The following is a 21,784-nucleotide window of genomic DNA, read 5'->3' as shown; positions in this document are numbered from 1 at the left end:
ACTAAAACTTTCCTCTCAGCCCTCTTTATGACGTGTTCCAATGAAATCCATCATCTCTCATCCTCCTACTTTTCAACAATAGCTTCGCTTATACATTTGCAATTGTTGCAAATCTGACTTCCTCCTTCCTGCCGTTACTGTGCACAACAACACGGATAATCAGGCAGAGAAGAGAAAAATCTGCACACTCATTTAAATGGTTTTCAAAGTATGCCTAATTCTGCAGTAGAGAACACATTTTATTAGTGGGTTATATTAAAATAAGGTTTTATTAGTCAGGTTAATTGTTAATATGTTAGCTGTTAATTTTCAAATGTGTCTCTAGCAATATAGGCATTTCAGGTGAAAAATAGTGTGCATTTTTAAATGAACACGTGTGCTTTTAACTGTAAAAATAGCTTTGCATCTTATATATTAAAATCGTTTTTTTGACTGAATAGCCTGTCTTTCCTTGTTAATCTGCTAACCCATATAGCAATGCACCGCACCCTTGTGGTGGTGCTGCAAAAAAAAAAATGCTACTTGTGCAGTAGTACTGTACTCTGTGCTGTAACATGCCAAATATCCTTACAACCCCCTGCCCCAAGGCGGCCTCTGGATCATCTACCCATATTACCAAATGCGTTATTCGACCTCTGCTGGAGGATCGGGCATTGTGCACGCCAATGACCCTCTTGTGTGCAATAAGCACACTGGTTTATGTTTACAGGACCCAATGGCGCAATTCCCTGTGGAACATACTGACCCCTAAACTGTGAATTACCCCCCCTAGGGCCTCTAAAAATTTGCTGTAATAGGACTTTTGTTTTTAAGTTGTCTTTTCTCTTTTCAACCCTTTCTTTTTCATTGTTGACACGATTCTCATAGTATTGAGCCATATGCAATACTTCTGACTGAGACTTAGCTTGCCAAGCGCTCTCTGAAGACATAATTTGCCACTGGATGTCAGGCAGCAATCCACGCACATATTTGTCCACAAAAAGTAATTTCCCGGACTCCGTGCTCAAATCTTGTCCACTGAAATATGAAAATACTTGTTCGAACCGATTAAAGAACTCGGTAGCACCCTCAGATTTCCCTTGGACACAAGCAGTAAGTTTGTCCCAAATGATCCTTCGTTCAGGAATTATAACTTTTAACCTCGTAACTATTCTATTGGGCAAAGACAATATTACCTGTGGTTGTCTCTCATCAGCTGGCCTTTCTCTATCTAGTCTAACCATATTATCCCATGTATCTCCTAACCCTGGTACATCATCTACAGTTCTAATCTGTTTCCATAGATCAACAGGTAGGAGCCCGGGAAATAGCAAATCAATATCGCGCAGAGTAAATACTGATGATTGCAAGACAGACTCTATCTCTTTGTAAAACCCTGTTGGATTCTTCCTAATATCGGGAATAGATTGTTTAATGGTGTTCACTTCCTGTCTCGAGAATGGGACATGAACAAGCTGCAACACATAATGTGCAGGGATATCCTGTGCAGGTGTACTGGCTGCGACATTAGCAGGGATCTCAACTTTTGGGACAAATGTCAGGAACCTCTCTCATAGGCAACTGAGAAGTAGGCAACTCCGGACGCTTACTGAGCAACAGAGCTAAATCGAGCGCTAAAGCAGCTGAAGAAGTGTCAAACTAAAAAGCTTGCTTATAAATATTCATAATTCTGCGGGACAACACATCTTTCTTTTTATACATTCATCCTGCAGGTATTCAACCATTACCTGTATCACTTTCCTCTGCATTTCTGGCGTATGCTGACTATACGTGTCATATACTTCTACGGGAGTTATCGACATGTCTGAAATCCACATAATCGCATCTTTTGTACAAATTCGTGTTTCCTCATTTATCGATTTACGACAAGGAAAGAACCGTTTCTGCACTAAAATAGCATCCAAACTATCACCATCAATATCTTAATTCTGCAACCTTTCCAACTCCCTTCTATACTCAAAAACCCTCTCGACATGCTCATGTACTTTCTCCGCAGTATCTCTTGAATATGCTAACATATTCAGATCCCTCAACCCTTGTGGGAGATCTATTATCATTTAATCTGTTCCACATTATACGTAAATGAATTCCCAACCCTTCAATAAAAACGTTTTTCTCAGGAAAATTGTCTAAGTTAGAGAGTGTGGCAAAAACATCAGCTCGTTCACCCTTCTCCATGCAATGTCTAGCCCATGCAGCCAATTCATGCTTTCTCTCTGGAGACACAGTATTACGAGTTACAATCCTTGATCCCGCCCCCCGATCAACTACAAGCAGTACGGAACCACCTGGAAGAGGAAGAGTAGGCAAATGTTGTACATTCGGCAATAAAGGTACTGTCACTGGTGCAACAGGCAAACCCACCAAACCCGTAACAGCAGGCAAAGGCGGAGGAGCAGGTGGAGGAGCAACAACAAGAGGAGGAACAACAGCTGGAGGAGGAGGAACAACAAGAGGAGCAATAGGAGGAGCAGGAGGAGCTACGGGAGGAGGAATAACAGCAGGAAGAGGCAAAACAGCAGGAAGAGGAACATACAGAGGTGGCGCAGTGGCACCAGGCCTTTGTTCATTTAGAAGTTTTTCAATCAGCTCATCAGATACATGAAAGTCTTTAGAAGGATACATTTTCTGGATACCAAGTGCAAAAAGCCCTATCCATACTCCTAACTCACTCAGACTGTTTATTTTGATCATATGACAATGCTTTTTCGGCGTTCGTCATATGACGGCATGCATGTTTTTCCCTACTCTTAAGTTGCTGCAAATCTTTTTCCTTCCAATTCTGTAATACATCAAATTCTGCAGGTCTAGCCTTTTTCTTTAATAATATAGATTCTAAATATTCTATGCAAGGAATTTCAAAACTACCATTGATTGGCCACTGAAGTTCGGAAGCATGTCTAATTTGTCTGTGCCAAATATCATTAAACACTATACTACCAATGCTGTGCTTACAGTACATAGTACACGCTGGCGACCCCTCCATTGGCACCGGTCGGCCCAATTTCATAGGTTGTCTGTCACTGCAGGCAGACAATTTCCCAGGCATATCAGAATACTGGTGTTACCTGGTCAATAATTGTACTCACCAGTGCATTACGCCAAAACAAATTATCAGGATACTTAAGAATCGGGTCACGACTCACCTGATCAAATTCTAAGGCGGTCCGATCGGATTTTAAAGAACTATCAAAGGACCCACGTGGTTGGTGATTTTGGCAAATCTGCCCGCCTCGATATATGGACCCTCGTCAAGATGCCGTCTCGGACCGCGTGCTCACTGTCCAGGGATCGGGTCGTGCAGTACTGCTGAGGTATCGCGTCTCATCCAAGAAAGGGGCCCCCTTTTTCACCGTCCGATCCCGGTCCGATAGCCGCGTCAGCCTTCAACGAGATGGCATCAATCTGGAGGGTCGATATTCGGGCGCCATCTGTAAAAGCAAAAGGAAATATCGAGGCCGAGTACCCCAAAAGGAAATACACCAAACATAGGCTTATAAAGATTCACAGATCTTTATTCTAAAACTGTACAGTTACATAGAAACAAAATCAGATACAGATAGATATCTGGCCCTCAGTACATCGCAGCGAATACCAACCCTTTCGGTAACTTTGCTTCCCCCGGACAAAACCTCACTAAACTTTGTGGATCAATCTGACAGGGCCATATACTTTATTTGCAAAGGTTTGTGAGGTTTCATCCAATGGGGCGAAGTATAAGCTGTCCACAAAGTGCTCTTCCTATGGGTTGAGCAACTTAACCACACCGCATGCCCTGTAATATATATATATAACATATGTACCCAAGGACAGAATACACAATACATAATACAGAATACTTGCATTTTCAAAGGCCTTTCAGATGGAGCTGAAAGGCCTTTGCTGGATGCCCACAGCACCCATTTTTTCTGGGTCAATGTCCCCCACCGCGAATTAGGAGTTGCCGTTAATCAGTGATTATGTCTCGAGAGAATAGCTCACGAGTTGTAAAAGCAAAAGGAAATATCGAGGCTGAGTACCCAAAAAGGAAATACACCAAACACGGGCTTATAAAGATTCACAGATCTTTATTCTAAAACTGTACAGTTACAAAGAAACAAAATCAGATACAGATAGCTATCTGGCCCTCAGTACATCACAGCGACTACCAGCCCTTTCGGTGTGAGAAGTGAGAGGTACTGGACATTTAAACAGTTGTGCATTTTATACATTTGTGATCATAATGTCCAGCCCCTCTGCAAGTTAATAATCCATGGTCCAGAGTTCGTGCCGAGCTCACTTCTGGCTTGTCCGACAATTTGTACATAGATCATTCTCAATTCACATACAAACAAATTACATTGGCAACAGTGTATTCTCGGATTTAACAATAAACCTTAACATATATCCTTTACAATGCAGTTCAGCCAGTGTACATGTTCAGTGTTTGTTCTACATTGTGGTCGATGTATGTCCGTGGATCAGACGCATTGGCGCAGACAATCCTCTGTCTACAAGTCAGGCATGGGACAAGGTCTCTTTACTCAACCCAAACATTCGGCCAACTGACAATTTACACATTAACTAACGTACGAAGTGCAGGACGGCTTAGTTACACATGGGAAACACTGTTCACCATTTTGGAACACAGAGTTACTTTTAAATGGAAATCAAAATGGCGGATGGACCTAAAATGGCAGCAAAGTCGATCTAAAACCGGAACTTTGCAACACGGTTTTCTTTGCATAGTGACTGGGTTTAGGCCAATATATACAATAAAGGAGGCACGATATGATATCCCGTTTAACAGGGTAAAGCGCTTGCCTTGGAAATAAGACAATGCGGAGCAACACAGGTTTGATCCCCAGTCTGCGCTTAGAAACCTTTTGGTATTAAGAGCATTATAAATAACCTATTATAAAAAATACATGAAATAGGATGCCCACCTGACAGAAGCACACCTTCCAGAGCCGCCATTCTTGTTTCTTGGGATGAAATGCAAGTGCAAAGTACCCTTGATAGTTACTGATGGAAGTACTGAAAAGCAAATGGTGGTGAGAATAGATCAGATGGCCCCACACTTAGGAATGGTGTTTATGCTTGTGAAATTGCAGGAGTTCATAGAACCATGCAATAAAGCGACCACCTACATGGGACTTCTCTGAGGTATTTTGGATATATAGACTCAGCTGAGTGCGTCACCAATTAACATCAGGTAATAGAGCATCGATTTACCAAAGGGAAACAAACGAAGTCAAATCTACACATTGCTTCTCATGATGATGTCCGGCTACAGTTCAAATTCCACACCGGCATTGGTCGTCTAAGTGGGATTGAATTGCTGGCCTTTTTGAATTTTTGAGTTTACAATTATGATACTATTGATGTTCTTTTCTGATTCAGCCAGCTCCTGGAGTCCAAAGTACCGTCCCCGCCCCAGCAGTTAAGTAAGCATGGACTGAACTATATTTAAACATAGAATATTCAGGCTGTAGTCAGTAATTCAATCATTATAAAACACAAAATAAAACGCATGTAAGTAACCCGAAGGGAATTAGCTTTGTCTTTGTCATCAACATTTAAAATGCTCCTTATGAAGATGGATTATTCATAAAGAGTGTAGAAAATAAAATCGTAATATTGAGAGCATTGTTGGGGTTGACCTTATTTACTGTCAATTGGAGTGACCCAAGGCTACAAGTCCCATCATGCATTTGGTGGGGAAAGGAAACACACAATGCTTTAGTAAGTGTATGTGTGTGTGTGTGTGTGTGAGGGAGCAGATACAACGGTTAGCTACAGCCGAGTCTCTGCCAAATACTTGTCTTTAAGGACTTAACTGTTAAATACTGTTTTCGGTTGATTGGTTCTGCAAAATAAGCATGTGTGTTAAACCAGCTAATTTAAAATGTATTCAAAAAGAGCCTCGTGGTGTAGATTTTAATCTTGGGAAAGAACGTTTGTAAAACCCCAAATCAAGTTGTATTTTTTATGTCAAGCTAATTTATGTTAGAAATAATGTTTACTACTCCAAATCCCAGAGGCTAGCTGTTGGCATATTGTGGCTGCGCCCAGGGTATCTAGGCCTAGTCCTGCGGATGAAAAGCAAAGGGAATGGTTGAAGCAGTGGAGGAAAGGGGGTACAAATAAAGCACTCAGAGTGGTTCAAGCTGAGATGGAGCAGGTTAAAGGAAGAAGGAAAGCGTTTGTCAGTCCAGAAAAAGTAGATCAGGACTGTAGACATTGGGAGGGCGAATTCTAAGTTGCCTAAACTTGTCTAAGAGAGAAGGGAATTTTTGCATGAGGGATTTTAGAGAGATACAACTAGTAGAGTGTGGCTGTTTTCTCAAACTGCATACAGGGACAATAAAAGGCATTACGTTTCTCAAGTATATCACAAAACCCATAAGCAGGACACCCATATTTCTTAAAAGAGTCTTACATAACTAGTAATGACTCTATTAACAGACTAATAGGTGCACAAGTGATGTATGCACAAAGTAATTCAGATTTCAGTTGCATTAGATTATTAGAGATAGCTATATTATTTTTTCAAGACCTGAAAAGCTCTGTAGGCCTTTCATGCCCAGTGAATAACTTTAAAAGCTATTACATGTACATGTTAGTGTTTGCGCGCACGCATAGAGGCACACATATGTCTAGTCACTAAGGGCATAAATGACCAAAAAAGCACTACTGTTAAGATTGTGTTCCACAAATCTATTGCACAGCGAGCTGATTCATACAATAAAGTCTGGGCTAAATCCCACGGTGTAAGGCGAAAACCGTAGTGCCGTACAGGACCACACCGCGCCCCCAGCACAGACCAACTTTGCACTGTGGTCCCACATTGCGCCGAAAGTGTTAAACAGGAGATTAGAGTGATTGTTGTACCTGCAACAATTTACCGTTAATCCGCATGATTTCTACTCTCCCTCAGATTAAATACACTGTGGAGGGAGAGAACACTTCGCCAGAGACTGACATGCTCCTTATTTTTCCCCATCCGCTTCATTGCCTGCGGTATAAAGAACCTGAATAATCTCCTAATTTCTTTTAATTTTATTTTCTATTAGTATTTGGTTTAAATGTCAAACCTTACAGCTGTAAATCAAAGTAGATAATCTTATACTCCAACTGTCAATCAAAGGCAACTGGGACAATCGTACCACTGGAAGGGAGAGCAAGGTGTGAGTACTGAAACAAGGAAGAGTAGAACTATTAGTAAAAAAGAGTAATGGTAAGCAATGAAGGCATTATCTTCATGTCTCTCCTTTACATCAAAGCACTTACTCTATGAAGTATACCAACAATCCAAATATTGGACCTGCACATACTTGGACTCCCCATTGCACAAAAAACAGGAGCAGTGGCCATCCCACAATGTGGAATTAACTCCCCTCCCCCAGGAGACCACCGGACCAGGGGAACAAAGCCATGTGCAATGGAAATACACATATCCAGACGAGTCTACAGGCCTACGTCAGGCAAGCTGAGCGCCCTTGCCTAGGACAGTCGGCACGCACGGACACCCAGAGAATCACAGATGCTCCAGGCAAAGCTGAGGGAAGAAAGCAACACTTGGTCATATCCCAACTCACAGAGCCCCAAGCAACTACTGAGCAAGACAGGGTCCCCACTCTTCCCGCCACAAAAAAGGTCAACACTATTTCCAGAGATATAGAATCAGAAAGATCTTACAAGAAATACCCCCATTCAAGAATGCTCCACCAACCCAACATATGGCCAGCGGTACTCCAACTGTGGGACTGCCCAACCGTTGAAAGGTGGAACCAAAGGAATTAAAATGTCCACCAAGGTTGGAGGTTGACAGAAGAGCACAGGGCAGGTAATCGCCACTAAATAAGGAATGGAGACCTGGTCTCCCTAGACCCCACTATGGTCTCTGATCAATGAACCATGGTCATTGGTGAGATAGAATCCCCTTGAATGAAGGGTCTGTGCTGAAGTCCCCCTACAAAGTGAATGGTGTATCAAAATTAGAAGACTAGTATTCTAGCCCACGGAACTGCAGTCCCTAGAGCTGCATTTCAGGTGGGTTGAAGATGCAGGTGTGGAGGTGTGCAGAATGTTGGGGTGGTCAGGAAATGTCCCAATGTTGAAGAAGGGTTCATGTTGTGCTCGCCATATTTGTGACTGAAGGTGTGGCGAAATTGATGCGATGTTGCAATTTTATATGTATCCAGTGTAGTTAAATGTGACTGGGTTGTGTTACTTCAAGTGTTACTTTGTGTTCAAGTTGATACATTTTAGATTTGCATGCATATAACAAGGTAAATACCAATATCACTAAATGAAATCTAAACACAATCCTGATGTGGTGTGCTACGAAGTGCTGATAGACTAGGCGATGAGGAGTTTCATAATGTTCATTTGAGGAAGGGGACTTGTAATGAAGAACCCACTGTAACGAACAGACAGTAGGTATTAAATATACATGCACAATGACATACATACACTGGGAATTTATAAATCTGCATGTACCAGGCTTTTTTTTATAAATGGATCGAACTTTGCAGTCATGAGTTTGCAAGGTGAATTCTGAGCACCTGGGAACAACTGGTTTTGCAGGGTTTTAGAGGTCAGAGAAGAGGTAATAGTAACTATGACCTTAGCAGATGGTCAGCTAACAAACAGGCCAGAGTTTATATGGCCTGATAATTTCACAGAAGGCAAATGTAATCTTTTCTAAGTGCAAGGGAGCTTGCAGAGGGATCCGGCCATTTGCATTTGGACAACATTAGATGTGGGGTGAAGTGACTGATACCAAGGCCAGAGTGACTGATATTTATTGGTTTTGATTGTTTTCTCAGGATGTGCTATGCATACTGAAATAGTAGTTGTATAGATTAGAATGTTCTGGAGACGACAGTAAGTTGGAGTGGGTGAGATGGTTATCGTCAATTGAAAGGGAGCCTGTTTATTCTTCTTCTCCTCATAGTGTTTGAAGTATTCGTGCAAACGAAGTGCAATTACGGTTAGGATTAAATTTCTCAAGCCATCTGGGACTTGTATGTGAATGTGTAATTATGTGATGATGTCATCACTGTAAGAAACTCATGGTGACAACACTAAAGGCAGTCATAAGTAATCACAGTTCAAGGGTGTTTATTAAACTGTAAATGTAGGGTGGAAACATGTCTAACCTAAACCTAAATCTAAGATGGGAGCAAGCGTCGACCATCAAATGAAAAATAAGGCAGTCATTGTGGCGTCTTGTCAAATTAAAAAGCCTATACTAAAAAAACTATTGCCAATTCCTTACAAATAATGACAGAACGAGTATGGGATAGGATATATTCAAAATAAAGAGGAAAAGTGTTCACAAATAATAAGTCAGGATGTGATTGCCTCGAGGTCTCCCTTCCCCACGTTTTTAGCTCGGGACAAGGTGGGACTTTGGAGCACAGCACACCCTCAAGCCTTCCCAGCACGAGCTAACAGTTCCATATCAGCTATCATGTTTTCGATTGTTAAATCTATTTGTATTTAAAAGTCTCTTGCCTCTGAGGCCTGATGCTCTGAACAAACAAACACAAAGTTCTGTTCTACCAATACTTTGGGTGATGGCTTCAGACCTCAGCCCCCCTCTTCTGGGCGCAGACCCCTAAGAAGTCATATTCAACAAATTAACAAGTTCCCTTCTCAGTGAACTTTGGGTGATAACTTCCACCCCTGGATCTCCCTTGGCTGGGCTCGGACCCTAGATGACAACAGGGACTGTTTCCTTCTCGTTGTCTTGCAATGCTTCTTGCATTCACAAATCTTAATGTCTTTTTAAACAGGCTTTCGGTCTTTACCTTGGTCGTCGAGTTCCCTCTGTCGGGTTCACTCTCACTGATTCTTGGTTGTCAGTTTCCCTCTGCCAGGTTCACTGTCGCTGCCTTTTGGACCAGTTTATTCACTGTATACACCCGTTGCCCAGGTTCACTTCATACCACACACTATTCTGGATTGTCGGGTTACCTCTACCAGGCTTCACTCTTGCCAACCGTTATCAACAATTCCTCACGGGACTTTTAGACTTCACCCTTTTCATTAACATCCCTCTGCCAGGTTCACTCTTGCCAATCTTCACAAAACACAATTCATGTACTAACTTTCATCATGCAGGATTCACTTCCCTTAGCTTTCACAATTCTCTGTCGGTCAAAGAATTTCAATGGTACAGAGGATTTTACAAGACCGCTGTATGACCACTTTGACTGTTCTTCAGCTCTTCCGAAGGCCTTCTGGTTACGGTAGTCTTTACCGTTCGTACTCGCCCAGAGTTTCCTGTGTGAGCACCCACGTGGTGCCAGACTATTCTGTATCTATTTTTCCCCCTGATCCATTAATAGTATCCTTTTGCTTTTCAAAGTTCCATTAAGCCTTCGGCTAAATTTCAGTCAAAAAAGTTTGGTTTCTTATCGACACTCCCCTCGACTTCCCGGCTGTGATGAACTGCTTGGCTTCCTTTTGCCTCAGAGTCAAAGTTGGTACCACAGAGACAAGCGTCTCTCCCCACCTTGGCAATCAGCGAAGGAGGGTCTTGTGTACCGTTGACATCTGGTACAATACACGCTGGCTATTGTTCGCAGACTTATCATTCCCACTGTGGATATTTCACAGGCCTTGGTCGGAAAGGGCAAGGTCAGCTGTCTGCCTCGCTCATCGCATGCTCTTGTGCTCCACCTTTTTTCCATGTGACGAAGGGAAAGGGCCATTCTGTTCAATTGCCTGACTTTGCCTGACTCTGGTATTTGGGACACTTCAGGTAAATGGCTCTGGTGTTATTCTGTGGTCTTTCTTGTTGTGTGAAGGTGTTCATGTCAAAAAAGGGGGGGAGTGTTTCAGAATATCCTATGTGGTAGGATGGGGAAAAGGTATCAAAATAAGGGGGATACCGACCCTCGCCCCCTTCGGTGTCCCTCTCCCACTCCCCACGTATCCCCATCCAGGTGATCCTCCCTCACTGGTCCACCCTCAGGAACTGGATCCAATAGCGATGGCCGTGTCCTGGCCACCTGGATGGCAAATCCCCAGGGACTAGCCAGGGAGACACTGTCAGGTTTCTCACATAACCTGCCACGGACAAATCCTAAAAAGAGGTGCATTGTACACATGAGCTGAAGATGGTAGTTAAGATAACTGCAAACATTGAGAATGGGATAATTGGAGATAAGATTGGATTTCTTTTATACTGGTTTTGTCCAATCTTGTGTGAGGGACGATTGTAATAAAATATATGGGTGTGTTTTAACTGTTGCAAAAATGTATATAATGTGTCAACTTAAGTGGTTCATATAGACTTGGATTAGTTTGTGTAACGCTCACCTTGTATCCACAGAGATGCCACCCGACATGTCCGGAGCGCTTTTGGGGCTGGTTCACCTTCCCAGGGGACTTGCGCTGCCGTGGGCTTATCTATGAAGACAGGAGTTCGGTTTTAGCTACAATCACCTCCATCGGGGCCCACCTCCCAAGTATTTCCCTTGCGTCCTCCTAGGAGCCTCTCTCACCTTGTATTTCGTTAAGGTGCGCTCTCCGTCCTGCCGTTCTGTGCAGGGGCGAGTCATGGTTGGGCACCTTTCACCGAGTTACTTCACTGGCGTGGGCCCGGAAATCCAGGCCGGCTGCGACTCCCCTCTTGAGATAAGTCTTGAGTCTTTTTAGAATGAGTGTCCGCGATTGTTATTGCCCTGTTGACCTTCTCCTTCTCTGGTTGATGCAGAAGTGGGATGGAGACATCGAGCTGATGGCGAGGGCAGTGCTCGAGAAGGTAAGTTAATGCGCAAGCGCAGCACTGTGAGCGTCTATGAATAAGGCTAACCTGTGCTGTCCTTCCTTAAAGGTCGCCGAGAAGTCCTGTAAGGTATGCGGCCAGATGAAAGCGGAGCATAGGATGGAGGATGTCCGGGCGGCAGTCGAGCTTCCAGGAGAGCTTCGGTAACTAGCGGATTCTGGAGATGATGATGTCGGAAGACAAACGCTTGCTAATTATTTCCCTTCTGGTCTCTCCCTTCTAGGATGTTGCTCGCAGAGGAAGACGAGGACTAGTGAAGATTCCGGAGTGAGCGAGATGCTGGGTGCAGAACAGGTACGAAGAATAACAGTGTTCTTCTCCTTCCAGACGATGCAGGCCAAGGATGCTGCGAGCAGGTCATGGTGAATGTCACGCTGCAAGTGCAGAACAACACGAAGCGCGTGCCTCAACTTGGGCGTGGCTTAAATAGCCAGCAGGTATCCCAGGTGTCTCCAGGGTGGACCACGCCCTGGATGCTAGGCTGCATGATGAAGTTCCACGTCGATCCTAGTGGGGGTAGCCATGTTGGTCCATTCCCCAATAGAAACTCCACATGCCATATGAGCCTGGTGCCAAAGGCGCCAGGACTGGCTCCAAGACAGCTGAGAGGGGCATGACTGGGCCCTTGGGGGTTTGCAGGAATACTGCAGCGAGGGACAGAGGCCCTGAGCTCCCAATCTAGGGGTAAAGTTTGTGATAGCTTGACTCTGCAAAGTCATCTAGCACCTCTCCGGACGATTGTACAATAAACTTTCTTTAGGTACAAACGTGCACTCACTTCTTAAGTGGTGGGCCTGTCTTGGGTTAATGTGATTTAGGGACCCATCCCCATATTTGGTGACCACGAAGGGACCCCAGGCTTCCTGAGACAATGAGGTCTCCTGTCCGCACAACTCGGCTGTGGCACATTTCTGCGCTAGACCAGTCTTCAGTGCACAGTGAAAAAGTGAGGTTTACAGGCGCCATATTGGTTAAAGGCCTATTTTTTCCCCCTGAGGCAGGGTACTGTGGTCCAGCTGTGCAGGACGAATTGAAGAGCAACTGCTTTGTGATCACATGAGTGCACTTTAGGGGGAGTAAAACAAGAAGGGAAGTATGAAAAAAAGAGGGTTGTTTCTTTGATTTAAGGGGTTTGGTAAGAGTAGCATTGGAGTGCATGCGTGGAGTTAGCCAAGGTTACAGGGATTGAAATGGAGAATTCTTTGAAGGAGTGAGTGAACTGTTTTACGTTGTGAGTCCTTTGTGTATATTTATACTTGTTTGTTATTTTAGAGGTGTGAGGTGGTCTCCCACCCAGCACATCCATTGTGAGGTTTGTTCTGATGCACTTCAGTTTGCTTGTCTGGTTGGCTAGGGGTGAGGTGTTGTTTTATGGTAAGTACACACGTAGATACCTTCGTGAAGCATACCCTTGGCACCCTTCATTTTGTCTTGACTGTGCGGACAGAGACCTGGCCACACTTTTCTTGCTAAGTCAAAGTCCTGAAAGGTGTCTTTCTGTAGCCAGAAAAGATGGCGTTGTAGTCGAGAATACCATACTAGTGATGTGGAGAGTGAGAGCAGGAGTGTTGCAGTAGAAAACATTGCGCTCCTTCTATGCTCAAGTGAAGGAGATATCACATTGATATTGTCCAGTATTTGTTTTTGGAGAAAGATGCTGTCTTTTGTATAAGAGTAAGAAGTTTAATTAAAGTGAATAGCTAAGAGAGGTGATTTTGGTGAAAGCGAGTAAGGTGAGTGATTGTGGGGAACGACAAAGAAATTGGGAAGGGGCAAAAAGCAGGATTCTTTGGGTGGAAATTTTGTACTGCAGTTTTGGCTTCAGTGTTTTTTTTTAAAATTATTTTGGGTAAACTGGGCTGGAGTATGAGATTCCACTGAATCATTTCTGGCAGATACTTCCTGGCATTAAGGTGAAGATTTTAAAATATAATCGGGAAGATCTGCACGAAACTAAGTGTTAATGCTAAATTCTTGGCCTGCTAGAGGGACCTATGATAAGGGGATATTGGAAAACATGCATACTTTTTTTAACTACAAGGCACAATGGTTCAAAGATAGAGAAGCGGTTAAACATCCTAGAACTATGGAGGATGTATGAAAAAGGTAAGAAGGCCCATAATGTTAAAATATCAGAGGAAAGGCCAAAGAAGAAAGGTGCAGGAATTCCTTCTTTACCTCCCCTATGTGGGTGCTATCCTTTATCGCCCGCAGAAGGGTATACAGACCATGAGTTCGAACCTCCATTTTCTCCAGTGGCCACTCCAGTGGTTGCGAGATGGACACAGGGAATGCCTCCATCAGCTTTGATTCCTAGAAAATTAGATATTTAGGAAAGTGAAAGATAACTCCTTCAAAGGTTAGGATTGGAGAAAGGTTCGGGGAACTGAAGGCTGCGATCAGCTTTATCGGCAGAAGCTTTTGCAGCTCAAAACTCTACAGCCATTACCATGTTTTGCCCAGTGACATTGTACATCGAGCATGAAGTCTTTGCGATCTTGGAAAAGTCCAAGTCGACTTTGCTGACTCAAAGAGTTTCATGTTATGAGGTTAGTTTTTCGAATGCATCGATACATCCCTTACGGTGTCATCAAGTCAATTCTGAAACATTTGTAGCCGAGCCAGTGAAACCTGATGACATTCTCCAAGATTGTGAAACATGTCAGGGAAAAAAAGGAAGAGAGGATGAGTGTTAAGGAGGATGCTTTGGAGGGAGGTGAGGTACTTTTTGTTGATGGGTCTGCGATAATCAATCAGGACACTGGAGAGAGGCATACGGGTGAGGCCATTGTAGACCTTGTGGATGGGGAATACCAGGTCAGAGACTGAAGAAATGGTTGCCTTCGCATGACAAGTGCAAGTGGCGGCACTAGTGGCACTTATAAAGGCGCTAGATTAGTAAGGGGAAAGCGTGCACTATTTATTCTGACTCTGCATATGTAAACTCCACTGTGCATTCACAGTTATCAAGGTGGCAGAGAAGATGGTTTAGGAGATCTGACGGATCCCCTGTTCAGCATGCTGTGCGGCTTCTCTCCAGACTAATTGAAGCATTAACCCTGTCCACAGAGGTAGGCACCATAAAATCTGCTGTGCACACTGATCGTACTAACACATAAGCACTTGGAAATTATGCTGCAGACAGGGCAGTGAAAGAAGCTGCATATTTGCCATTTACAGATTCCCAGAAATTGGAAACCGTGTCCCAGCAGGTACAGTTGTTGGCTCCATATATTCCAGTCCTATTGCTTCAAATCATAGAAATGCGAGGAAAAGCACGTAAAGAAGAACAGGATCTTTGGGCAAAGAGAGAATGTGTCATTTCACCCATGGATTTGCTGTGGAGACAGGAGCCGACGGGGAAGGTAGTCATCGCTGTAGAACTGCTTCTTGTGACTCTAGAGAAGCTGCATTACCCGTTCCACACTTTTCACCGTCAAAATGCAGCAGAGCTCCAGGAGGAATGGTTTATACCAAACCTCCATGAACAGCCAAGTCGATTTGTAGGAAACTGCATAGTTTGTAGGGAATTCAATCCTGGAAACACCATGAGGTCAGTAAGGGGAGTTTTGCCTAGGCCCTCTGGGCCATTTCAGGAACTCCAATATAGACTTTGCTGATATGCCTGTGATATGTAATAACTACCAGTACCTTATAGTCATAGTTTGTCCTTTCTCCCGGTGGCTTGAGGTTGGTCCCTTTGTACACCCTGATGCTAAGTCTGCAGCAGAATTTTGGCGGAGGGAGGTATTTCCATGGTGGGGAATTTGCAAGGTCTTGAAATCCGACAACGGAACCCACTTATTGAATGCCTTGTTCTGAGCAATTAATTTGCTGTTTGGAATCAAACACAGGTTGTGTTCAATGTACCACCCCCAGGCCAACAGAATCATGGAACAGTTAAACAGGGTTCTTAATATCTAGTTGGCCAAGATGTGTAGTGATTTAAGTTAACCATGGTTGCACTGTCTGTCTTTGGTGTTCTTTTATTTAAGGAATCAGCCAGTGAAAGAGCACCACCTCAGCCCTCGCACGATCGTGATGGGGCGTAGATTACACACACCGCTCTCACCTGCATGCACAGCATCAGATGCACATAAGACTACAAAGGTACTGGGTGAGAGGTCTAGGGAGTACCTTAGGGCTTTCACCAAAAGTGTCAGAATTATATCTTCACAGGTTGTGTCTTCTCACCAACAGCCTACAGGAGGAAGCAGCAAAGAATCTGACAATCTGCACGAGCAACTACTACTCCCGGGTGACCGGATTTATATCTGACCCTTCGTGCAGTGCTGGAATTAATGGAGTTGCCATGTGCTGCACCATGTGATTTTTGCATCTCTGACTGCTGTGAAGGTGGAGGGCAACAAGAGCTGGGTCCAAATTGGCGACATACAAAGGGATACTGGTACCCCTCCACCGGCACAGGAACAGGCTCCAAGTTAAGTATCCCCTAAGGATTTGCAGTTCATTTCAGTGGAAAAGGGGAGTGCAGATAAAAACCAGGAACTGAAATTTTTTGAGAAGAAGAAACCTTTTAAATTATGATGTATATTAAGATGATTGTTTATGTCTTTTTTGTTTCTTTTGTCATCATGTTCAAAGATGGCAAACAGTATGGATGTGAATGATTTAAATGTATCTAGTATCATAGAATCTAAGGACATATTATTAAGAGTAAAAAGAAATATTGATGCTGATTTTCTAAAGAATGAGGACGATGAAAATGTCGACCCAATAGTAGATGTGCATAGTTTTGCAACCGATAATGTATGGTATAGCCACATGAGGAGAGTTGGGAGAGAGAGATCTGTAGGATTTTGCTACATCTGCTCTCTCATCCCCCATGCTATCAGTGTTCCTAGGGTTTTTATCCTGGATGAGATAGTGTTAGCAGACTCAGTGTGTGTAGTGCAGATCCCAGGGCAGTTCCAAGGTCAGTCAGTCACAGCATCCATTTCACCTGCTGATGAAGAATGGCCAGCTACAGATCGTAAAGAGCAGAAGAAGGTTTGGTGTATGCAAAGAGTCCAAATGGATTTAAAAGGGGCTATTATCATCAATAGCCAATAGGAGCAAGGGGTGTAGATTTGCAGAGCTAGAGGGATTAGGGGATTCTCAGAAGAAGTGATGGCACGTGTAAACCAAGAATGTGGAAATAATGGCAGAAATATTTACATCTGACATGGCTCAATGAGCCAGAAAAACCTGTTAAGGTACAGTGCCCATTTTTCTCTGTGTTTTATTGGCAATGACATGGTTGTCTGTTGGCACAATTGGGATCTTCAGCTGCACACTTTGTATCGCCGACCTGGCTAGAGGTGCAGCTGCACCTCCGGAAATTTTTTGGACTTGCGGACCATACACCTACCGGAAGTTGCCTCCATCCTGGCGAGGTGTGTGCAGTTTCATCACAGTAGATGCGCATGTCCTTGTCATTCATGAGGAACACTTGATTCTACGTGACCAATGCTCCAAGTCACAACTGTGCCCCCTTTGTTCTCTATGCCCCTTGCATCACATTTGGAAATAACAATGACTCTGTCCGATCACGGAAAGGAGGGACTATTGCGACGGACCAAGCAGTATAACTATCTCTCGCCGGCATCTTCAAAAGCTTTAATGGACATCCCTGGACAGTATCGTCTGTTTAGCCGAACAGAGATTTTTTGTCCATCCCTCCAGGCACGTGGCGTCCAAGCCACGGAAAATGCCAAGTTGCTCCAGGTGACCCGTTAGAGAACTTCGCTAATTGTCAATTTGTCCAAATCAGCTTTCATTGCCATCAAGGAAGAACTGTGGGCCCTGAGGCGTATAACCTTAAAATGAGGTACTTCCTCAACCGCCTAACAGCTATGGAGGGAGGGGTCTGCCAGAAGATAGGGAGCAATATATGAAATTATCTATTTTGCAGCACAATGTATGAGAAGAATGGGATAAAATCCCATACAATGTATTTACAATTTCTCAAGGGAAACATGAAACAAAACAGCCATGCCTGGTGAATATTTTGAATGAAGGAACCTAAATATGTCCTGAAATATGCAGAAGCGAACGAGAGTAGCGAGGGAGCACACAATAATTATGGAGGGGTCAGGGTGTTTTCTCTCTTGAATATTTATTTTTTAAATGTGCTCAAATTATGCATTTGGCAGCACAGTTTTTTAGAAACATTTGATAAAAAGCTATACAATTTACGATTGATTCTCTAGGGAAACATACAAGATATCCATTAAATTTGCCCGGTATATATTTTGGGTGGACAAACCTAAATATTTCCTAAAATAGTGTCAGGGGCCCTGCGTATCGAGGGAGCTCAGAATTATTAAGGGTGATTCGGGGGAATGCCTCCCTGAGAAACGTTTCCAAAATAATGTGCTGAAACACATTGGCAAAAATGAGGTCAACAATTTCCAGTTGGTTCTCTACGGTAGCACATGCAAAAATCCAGTAAACTCCATTTCACGACCAGTACCCTTCATAGGAGTACTTTATACCATTTTCATGAGACTTCATTAAAAACCTATCTATGCCAGGAATGGACACCTTACATCACACGAATGAAGCTGATGCCACAACCTATCTATGCCAGGAATGGACACCTTACATCACACGAATGAAGCTGATGCCACAACCTATCTATGCCAGGAATGGACACCTTACATCACACGAATGAAGCTGATGCCACAACCTATCAATGCCAGGAATGGACACCTTACATCACACGAATGAAGCTGATGCCACAACCTATCTATGCCTTTAGTGTTTTTTTCAGGGATGGCACTCAGAGTAAGGGCAGTCCTGATATTTAAAAAAGAAAACAACACTGTAAACATCAGGGCTGACCAGCCCTGACTGAAAACCAGCCCTGCAGGAATTATAGGGGGCAACGGGCACGTGGCAGCAGCGGGGGGGCGACTGACCCTCTTGCCCCTCCCGCTGGCTTTTTGCCATATGGTTGGCACACTTTAACCACCTGGTCGAGCCACATTCGGCAACACGGTGCAGTCACCAGACAGAAAAACATATACACAATGCATTAAATGCATTAAATAGATTAGCGTGAAATCGATTAGCGAAGAAGGTTGAATTCTCAGGCGTTTTTCTAAGAAATGGGCAAATGGGCAAGAACAGGCGCATTAGCTATTGAGGGAAAGTATTCCACATTCACTAACAGAAGATGCTTGCAGGAGCCAGCCAAGCAGGGAGCACTGATTGTGGGTATGGCGCTTGTATTTACGGGAGCCAGCCAAGCAGGGAGCTCTGATTGTGGGTATGGCGCTTGTATTTACGGGAGCCAGCCAAGCAGGGAGCACTGATTTTGGGTATGGCGCTTGTATTTACGGGAGCCAGCCAAGCATGGAGCACTGATTTTGGGTATGCCGCTTTTATTTACGGGAGCCAGCCAAGCATGGAGCACTGATTTTGGGTATGCCGCTTGTATTTACAGGAACCAGCCAAGCAGGGAGCACTGAGTTTGGGTATGGGTATTGCATTCACTTTAGCCTGCTAAGCAGGGAACACTGATTTTGGGTACTGCACTTGTATTTACTGGAGGCAGCCAAGCACAGAGCACTGATTTTTGCTATGCTGCTTGTATTTATGGGAGCCAGCCAAGCAGGGAGCACTTATTTTGGATATGGTGCTTGGATTTACGGGAGCCTGCCAAGCAGCGAACACTGATTTTGGGTATGGCGCTTGTATTTACAGGAGCCAGCCAAGCAGGGAGCACAGATTTTGGGTATGCTGATTGTATTTACGGGAGCCAGCCAAAAAGGGAGCACTGATTTTGGGAAAGCGCTTGTATTTACGGGAGCTAGTCAAGCAGGGAGCACTGATTTTGGGAAAGCGCTTGTATTTACGGGAGCTAGTCAAGCAGGGAGCACTGATTTTGGGAAAGCGCTTGTATTTACAGGAGCCAGCCAATCAGACAGCCCTGATTTTGGATATGATGCTATCACAACACTTATCTTCCCGTTTCTCATGTTCTTTCTCCCAGGAGATTAAGGTCTCGATACCCCTGGCAAAGGCTGATTGGAGGACGGCCAGCACAACTCCACCGGCAAGCCTAGCTACTCTGAAACTACTACAGTGGTGATTTTGTGTAGCATAAAAGCAACGAAACATAACAAACTAGAAAACACAGAATTAATTTCCACCCAGTAGAATTGTGTGGCAGAGGGTACAGTTTATTCAGTTTATTCAGGGCCTGACGACACCGACCAGTCTGTACAGTCAGCTGACGGCCCAGCAGTACTGCAAGATAAATAGCTGGTATGTTTATTTTTCATATATGGGGCCTAATCTGCAGTTTTAGACAGAATATATTGCAGGTATTTAGCAAGAGGAATTCCAGAGCATGTCATTTCACATTAGTCACGGCCTTAACTGCTCATCTGTTTAGTACAGTCCAGAAATCAGAACTCCCAGAAATGGTTGAAAGTTGAATCTAGTTAAAACGACATTAATGTTCATCTATTTTTTCTCTTTATCCGATTAAATCACTGAAGCAGAAGGCACCGGCGGCTTGACCCAATCGATCTTTCGCAGCTTTTCCTGCCCGCCTTTCATTTTAATTCTAGTCTGCAGCTGTGTTTTTTAAGCAGGTTACATTTCAGGATTCCAGATGTTATGCCTATTTCCCACTGCCTCAAAACCAGAAGGAAATCCCTGTTTCTTTGCAAGGAAACCTGGGGTTGCTAAGCCTGTTTTATGCTCCTGATGGCTTCCGGCCAATAAAATATTAATATGAGAGTGAAATACTACTATTTCGCTCTCGAAGTAGTCCTATTGCCGGCGCGGTTTTCAATTAACTGTTATTCTCTCCGCTGAAATCTTCCTTGTGTAGGGAAGCCAAGTGGATCTTGGTCCAGGAAGCAATTGCCAGGTCCTCGGGTAAAGGGGAATGTTTCACACATCCTGGAGTATTTAAAAGTATCTGGTGACGTTGGGGATCTCAAAAGCCAGTATTGGCCCAGGGGACAGGTAACCTCCCTAAACATGGACTCTCCCGCTTTCCCCACCACCCATTCTCTCCACTTTTCTTATGCCTTCACCCTGCAATTATTCAGAGGATTGAAAAGTCAAAAAAGGGATATTCAAGATGGCACCTCAACGAAAGAACTTGGGCCCCAGAGTTGCGTACATCTTACCCTGGCACCCATCTGAAGCACTCCACCTGTGTATAAGTGCTGTATAAATAAACAATTACAATTATGAAACTTATTAGCCTGGTTGATGTTAGGGAGAACGCACAAATTCTCCTTTACAGGGTTCTATGTAATAATGTTGCCACAAAAATATCGCCATGCAAAAATATCGCCGAAAAATGGCAGCTTTTTGTGGCGACATTATTCCATGGAACATGCGGGGGACACCCCTGCAACCCCCAAACTTTTTTAGTTTTTTTTGGTTTTTTTGCCCCTGTCCCCATATATATGGTCAACCATATAATATCGCTGCGACCTTTTCCCGGCGATATTATTTACGGCGACCATATATATGGGGATAATATTACCTGATACCCTTTACAGAGCAATCCCAATCTAAAATCCGCAGGCTTGCATTTAAAACCACTGGGTCAACTACTAGCCTTTTTCCGTTGTTCTCTCTCCAAAAAGATGTTTTCAGAAGTCTCGCCTGCGATTCCCTAGCTTGTTATCTTCCGATATGGTAAGCAGAAATCACGCGTCTCATACGGGCCAACATCTGAAAGCTGTTACATGAGATATTGCCTAACTCCCAAATGAAACACATTGGCGCTAGGAATGGGACGGACATCAATATTGCGCCCCGGGACGCCAAATGGATCAACGTGCTCCAGATCATGTCACCGTGGAAGTCGGGCTCAGATTACATATTTTAAAGGGCAGTATGGATATTATTTTTCTTTCAATCTAGATTGTATTGGATGGCCTCCAAAAGGCTATGCAAAAGAATTATACAATTTGATTAGATGTAGCAGTTTCATGCAACATTGTTCCAGGTTAGCGTAGGCCC

The 21,784-nt window shown here is 43.8% G+C and overlaps 1 protein-coding gene across 3 annotated transcripts in view; it reads right to left on the bottom strand.

Moving 5' to 3' along the window:
• Nucleotides 1-21,784, bottom strand: part of GLIS1 (GLIS family zinc finger 1) — a 1,244,663-nt gene that overhangs the window by 330,794 nt on the left and 892,085 nt on the right. The gene's annotated exons all lie outside the window — the stretch shown is intronic.

This window comes from Ambystoma mexicanum, chromosome 1q, assembly GCF_040938575.1.
Source record: "Ambystoma mexicanum isolate Mex_15411 chromosome 1q, UKY_AmexF1_1, whole genome shotgun sequence".
Lineage (NCBI taxonomy): Eukaryota > Metazoa > Chordata > Amphibia > Caudata > Ambystomatidae > Ambystoma > Ambystoma mexicanum.
Note: the sequence above shows the minus strand (reverse complement) of the source record. Positions and strands in the feature narration are given on the sequence as shown.